Here is a 7,284-nt window from a genome sequence, read left to right on the forward strand (position 1 = left end):
CCTCTGTTTATTCCTCTGTAAAAATCTCAGGCTCTTTCGAGCTCTAAATCTTAAGAAGATGGGATCATACAATCATGGATCACTAGTGTTACAAGTGACTTTCTTAAAGATCATCTAATTCAATTTCCTAATTTTACAGTTGAGGAAATATAAGACCAAAAAAATAAAGTAACTTGCCTAAAGATCCTACAATTAGGCAGAATCAAAAACCAGGTCCCCAAATCATGGACAATCAAAAATGCAAATGTCTTTGGAAAGTGTCCTTATTGTTAACAAAGACATTGCTATATTCTTAACTCTAAAGCAAGAAGGATTTTTTAAAAAATTAAAAGATGCAGAACAGGAATTCTATATAGCAGTTCAGTAAATAAACCAACAGATTTATTTATTTTTAACTAACCTGATAAAGCAATGCCTGGAGTATAATCAGTTAGGGTGTGGCTAAATGCTGTAGGGGCCTAACCTCATGCTTATTCACAGCTAGATTATTCTTCATTTAAAGCTAGTCTACTGGCTATATTCCCCACCCAAGTGAAGCAGTATTTGAAAGAATGCTGATTATCCCCACAGGCTGGTGAATTGTTTTGGAGTGTCCAAGTGAAGAGAGAGTAGACAGAGGCCATGGTTTGGTTCCAGTTTCAGAGTTACTAATAAGTATAATAATGATTGATTTTAAAAGGCAAGAGGCACCATGGTATATTGGATAAAATGCTGGCCATGTATGGAAATGTTAGGGATCAGTAAGTGCCTCTAATATCTGGTGACTGGTAACATTGAGCAAGACACTTAATTCTTCTCCTCCAGACAAAGAAGATAAATTGCAGAAAGGATGCAGATCTGGAACAGGGTGAGGTATTTTTGGAGAAGGTGGATCCTTAGGTGACAAATTGAATAGAGCACTCAAATTTTTTAAGGGGGGACCTATGATTTCTTCAATTTAAGGAATTCCTTCTACCATCATTTCCAACAGGTTCTGTAATTTTAATAGAGACTTCCTAAGGTGTTTCTTGGGGCATGATTTGCTGATGGTCCCATAAAAAATAACTATATCTGACAGGATTTGAATCCAAGTCTTCCTAACTAAAGTGAATACTCTAATCATAATCTTATTCAGAAAAAAAATAGTAATTAAATCTGAAATTCAAATGTTCTTCAAGGAGAGCAATCAAAAACTGCTCCAGAGTATCCACTAGCAAGACCTCCCCAAGGGAATGAGCAAAATCAGGTTATAGACTCAGACACAGCGAAGTACAACTATCCCCTGGGGCTGAAGCAACAAGAAATATACTGAATGTGCTTTCAGGTTGGCCCAAGGAGGTTCGTCCAAAGATCACAGTATGAGATGAAAAATAGGAAAATGGCTAATGCATATATAATTCTATGTAGTTTGTACAAAAATATGCAAACATTGTATATATATATATATATATATATATATATATATATATATATATATATATATATATATTACATGTATACATAGGTGTGGGGGAAGAATTGGACTTAGCTAATTCCACTGGGGCAGCTAGGTGGTACAGTGCATAGAGCACTAGCCTTGGAGTCAGGAGGACAGTTCAAATTCAACCTCAGATACTTGAAAATTACAAGCTCTGTGACTCTGCAGAGGTCACTAACCCTGATTGCCTCACATCCAGGGCCATCTCCAGTCCTTGTGATCCATATCTGGCCACTGAAACCAGAGGGCTCTGGAGAAAACAAAATGAGCCTGTGACTTAGCACAGTCAGTACCCCCTCACTCAAATCCAATTCATGTGTATGTCATAAAGTCACCTCTCAAGATCTTCTTCGAGAATGAAGGACAAACTACAACACTATATAGGTGTGGACAGATTGTGTTGTTAATATGTGTGTGTTGTATGTATAAACACAGCAATATATACATATCCAGTCCATTAACGATGATATAAACATATATAGATATGTATATACAAACACACATAGATGCATTTTTTAGAAATACAATTTCATTAGTAAAGGAAAGTATTGAATTAGGAAAATCTCTAAACTATGAAGGCCAACACCTTCCATGCAATTTTAAAAATCACATAATATACTTATATGAGCACGTATCCTATGCATTGTGCACTACAAGCTTGCAAGCATGCATACATGCATATATACATACATTAGTGTTCCTTTCCCTTCTCCTGAAGTGAGAGGTCCCCAGAGCACCTTTGCCCCAGTAAACTAATCCCCTGGGTACATTTTGCAGTTGTTGAAGCAGCCATGACTTGTTTATATTTCTGCATGTCTATGTAATTACAGACACACGGCACACTGCTGCAGCTTGTCTTATGCCCACTGATAATCCCATTACACATTCTATAAAGCTATTTAAAGTAACTGAAGTAGTCTGTCACTTAAACAAAGGCCTTGTTGCCCTGCTCCAGGACCAAAGTAAATAGTCTAGACCATTAATTAGGATGAGAACATGTCCATCCAGGCAAATTGTATCTAAATCTCTTGATTCCTACTAGGCAAAGCTCCCTTGGGAGAGTCACTGTTTTAGTAACCTCAGAGATCAGTCAGTCTCCAGTCTACAAAAAAAAAAAAAAAAAAAAAAAAACCACTAATTTTCCTGGGAGACATAACACTACTCAGCTTCACAATACTCTCACAGTGTCCTTAGCAACTCCTTTCAAGGAGTTTTGTCTCTTCTCTATACCTCATGTACAACACAGAAAAACTCATTGGAAAGTACTAGCTCAATAATTGTCAAAATTACTTATTTGTTCAGAGTCATTTTTAAAACAATATTGCTATTACTCTATTCAATATTTATTTAGTTCTGCTCATTTTGTGCAGGTAATTACATGTTTTTTTCTAATATCACTGAACTCTTCATTTCTTATAGCACAGTAATATTCCTTCACAATCAAATACTATAACTTGTTCAGTAATTCCCTGAATGATGGGCATTCCTACCATATCCATTTCTTTGACACCACAAAGAGGACTGTTATAACATTTTAGAACATATAGGCTCTTTTCATTTTTCCCTAATCATCACTGGAAATGGACCTAGTTAGTGGTCTGGGTCAAAGAACAAATTAATTATAAAGGACATATAAAAATAAAGATGCTACCTGCATCCAGAAGAAGAACTAATAAATAGGATACATAGAATAATTTTACATATATGTATACCTATTTGTGTGTAATGGTAGCCATCTCTGGGGGGGGGGGGGAGAAAAAAGAAATTTACATGATAACTGTATTATATATTTATTAGGAAAAGCAAGTTTTATTATATATAATAGATTTTCAGTTTCATGTGCCATCTTTTTTATTATATAATGTTAAGGAAATGATTATTTTATTCCATAAGTTAAAAATAAAACGTTTTAAAATAAAATGCTAGTTCTATTAAGACAGAACTGATTTACACAATTGCCAGAAACATGTAGATGATCCTTTTTTATCATGATCAAGATGCCCCCAAGGGACCCCAGATACTATATTCATTGATTCAATTATCAAAAAAGAAATGAAGGCTTCTAAAGATGGAACCTACTTACTTGCCCTTCAGAAATGTTCTCTTTCCTGCCTAAAAACCTTTACACCCCATTCATCTAGTCACAAGACATTGACTATAGTTCATGAGGATTTCACCTTGGGTCAACAGATGTGGGTAGATCTGTAAAACTGTTGTTTTTTAATACTTCGTATTTCAATACAATAATTCTTAGTATTCTTAGTAATTCTGTGTATTTTATTTATTCATTTAAAAATATCACTCTGAGAAGGTATCCATAGGATTCACCAGACTAACAGATGGTTCCATAATACAGAAAAGATCAAACTGCACTGATTTAACTTCTTACTATTAACAAAACAAGGTGCTTTACAAGATTCTCTGTTGTTTTTTAAATAGGACCCTTTTTCTGACCAATTTTTTTTTTAAAACAGAGCTGATTTTATATATTTTACCTTGTTTTATTTTACTTTGCTTTTACTCCCATTAAATACAAATGTTTCAGGTGAATTACTTCTCTGTCCCTTCAGATCTTTTTCCTAACAAAATATCCCCAAAAGCAAGATACCCTAAACTGTTGGGATTGTAGTCATAAGGTATAAGCATTTCTGTACCACCATCCACACTCTCCCAAGGCATGGAATGGACCTTGGAGTGAGATGACTGGCAAGAAAAAAGGCAGCAAATCTGTCTAGTGCCAAAACAATAAACAAAAATACTATGTCTTTGCTTTCTCGTCTATAAAATGGAGGTGATTACACTTGCACTCATGTAATTCCCAGGATCATTTTGAATAAGGAAATAAGGACAAAGGAAAGCATCCCTCTTAATTCTTCTGTGGAGTATCTCTACTTTATCCCATCTACAACTTGCTTGTTTATAGTTGTTTGCATATTATCTCCTCCTTTAGACTTTTTTTTTAGTTTTTCCAAGGCAATGAGGTTACCTGACTATATTAAGTGACTGAGGCAGGATCTGAATTCAGGTCCTCCTGACTCCAGGGCTGGTGCTCTTCCTACTGCACCACCTAGCTGCCCCACCTCCATTATACTTTAAGCTCTAATAAATATTGAAGACAAGGACTGACTTTTGCCTTTTTTTATAGCCCCAGAGCTTAGCAAACTTCATAAATATTTATTGACTGACTGACTAGAACATATTACCAGTGATAACCTGGGTAAAAGAAGTGGGATTAAAGACAAGATTAAGAACATAGATGGCTGGAAAAGAAAGGGGGTCAGATGGGAATTTTGAATAAGAGAAACAGACTGGCTGTTCAAGAATTATGGTGGGAAAAAAATTGTGATTGAAGGGGGCAGTTAGGTGGTAGCCCTGGAGTCAGGAGGACCCGAGTTCAAATTCAGTCTCAGACACTTAATAATTACTTAGCTTGGGCAAATCACTTAACCCCATTGCCTTATAAAAACTAAAAAAAAAATGAATTATACTTGAATCCAGGAAATATTAATAAACACAGAGAAAGACCTCTAGGACATTGAACCACTCCCTTGTGGAGGATCTATGAAGGGACATAGATAAGAGCAGTGACACATAATAGAAAGAGTATTGGAACTGGAGTTCAAATCCTACCTCTTCCATTTACTAACTGAAGAATCTTAGGCAAGACATCTCCCTCTATGACCTCAATCTCATCCTCTACAAAAGGAAGGATTTGACTCCATAATTCCGGAGACCAACTCTAAGCCTAGAATGCCATGACAGTAAGTTGACAGAACGAATGAGGACTGCCTTTGTATTCATCCAAGCAGATCTGAATCCTTTTGTATTATTGTTATTTATAAAATGTCTAATATTCATCTATGATCTCAATGAAAGCACAGACTAAGTCTTTTCTTAATTTTGTATCTCTCTAAGGGCTGGTCAAAGAATTCTGCACACAGTAAACGCCCATTAAATGCTTGTTGGATTGAATGGTGATGAATTCAGTTCAAAAAATATTTATAAAGTGCCTCCTGAATCAGACACTGACAAATAGTGGGTCTCAGATATTAACTATGTAACTCAGAGGCAAATTATTTAACCTGTTTGCCTCAGTTTCACCATCTGCAAAATGGGAATAATAACACCTATCTCCCAGGTTGTTGTGAAGATCAAATAATTATAAAATTCTGCACAAAGTATAATGCTAGTTATTATTATTAGCTTCTAGAAGGCAAACGCCCCCACCCCACCCCAATCCCTTACAATGTCCTTTTGTAATCTTGTCTTTTCTCCTTCAAGGCTATCCTGGACCTTCATTTTCTTTGATCTTATCTGGGGGAATCAGTAGGCATGGGTGAATCCACAGTCAGACATCCAAATCCCACCCTGTAGGCAGAGATAGGGTAAAAAATAAATAAGGGGAGTTACATTAGTTTTGCAGACACAATTTGGGGATTGAGTCACAGCAAAAGACCACTTTTCCAGACACTCAGTGGTTGATCCAAAGAGCTATGGGTCATGAGACCAACAAAGCAGAAACAATAAAGCTGTTTCCAGGGTTCACCTCTGTTGTTTTTTGAGGTAATTTTTACTTTGACACAAAGATGCTAGATTCAAATAAGTTTCAGTTTCCCCAAATTCATTCACATCAGTCCAATAATCGTCTCTATGTAAATTACTAAGTGTAATATAAACTCTTCAATTACCTTCAAATACCTGGAATAGTTCTGGTCTAAAGAGGTTCTTAGATCACGATGAATTCAGCTTTCAACAGTGTTTCTATCTGACCTACCTGGCAACTCAGTGGGGAATGAATATTTCAGTGACTAAAGATTTTTTTTCCCTTTGAGAGATATCAGTACTGTGAAGAGTTCTTCCAAGTAAGTTCTTGGATTAAATTTATCTTTGGAGGGAGAGAGAGACAGGCAACCAACCAGTTAATGAACATTTATGTGACCTGAATTGTGCAGTGATCAACCGTGATAGACTTAGTTCTTCTCAGCTATACAATGATTCAAAACAATTCCAAAAGAATCATGATGGAAAGTGCTATCCACACCCAGAGAAAGAAGTACGAGTCTGAATGCAGATTACAACATACAATTTTCAGGGTTTTTTGCTATTTTTGTTTTTTCTTTCTTGTGTCTTTTCCCTTTTGTCCTAATTCTCCTTTCACAAACATGACTAATGTGGAAATATGTTTAACATGATTACACATATATAATCTAAAAAAAAAGAAGAACCTACTATGTACTGGACACCATATTAAACTCTGGGGATATAAATTCAAAAAAGAAAGATGGTCTCTGACCTCATGATTCTTACAATCTAATGGGGGAAGACAACACAAAAATGAGAGGTTGAAGTGTGTGGAAGGTAGGTAACATTGGAAAATTCCAAGGTATTGCAACTGAAGTGAAATGAAGAAATGGGTGGCCTTCTTAAATGACTATTTCATGAGGAGTAAAATAGGCTTTCTGGACTCTCAGGTGATTTCCTTTGGGGAGTATAGTATACCCTCAAACCTTATGAATCATAAGCCCAGATGAATGGGGTAAAGAACAGATAATGGGTAAAGAAGAGATAATAGGAAAGATGTTATCTTACAGACTATTCTTTTTGTTCTTTTAATATATCATTTTTTCTAAATTACATGCAAAAACAATTGAAGTAATTTTTTTCAAATTTTGAGTTTCAAATTCTCCCTCTCTTCCCCCATTGAGAAAGCAAGCATTTTGACATAAGTTATACATGTGTAGTCTTGAAAAGCACATTTCTAAGTTAGTCATACTGTGAAAGAAAATACCAACCAAAAAAGACCTCCAAGAAAATAAGTAAAGTATTTG

Source organism: Macrotis lagotis, chromosome X (genome assembly GCF_037893015.1).
Source record: "Macrotis lagotis isolate mMagLag1 chromosome X, bilby.v1.9.chrom.fasta, whole genome shotgun sequence".
NCBI classification, from domain to species: Eukaryota; Metazoa; Chordata; class Mammalia; order Peramelemorphia; family Peramelidae; genus Macrotis; species Macrotis lagotis.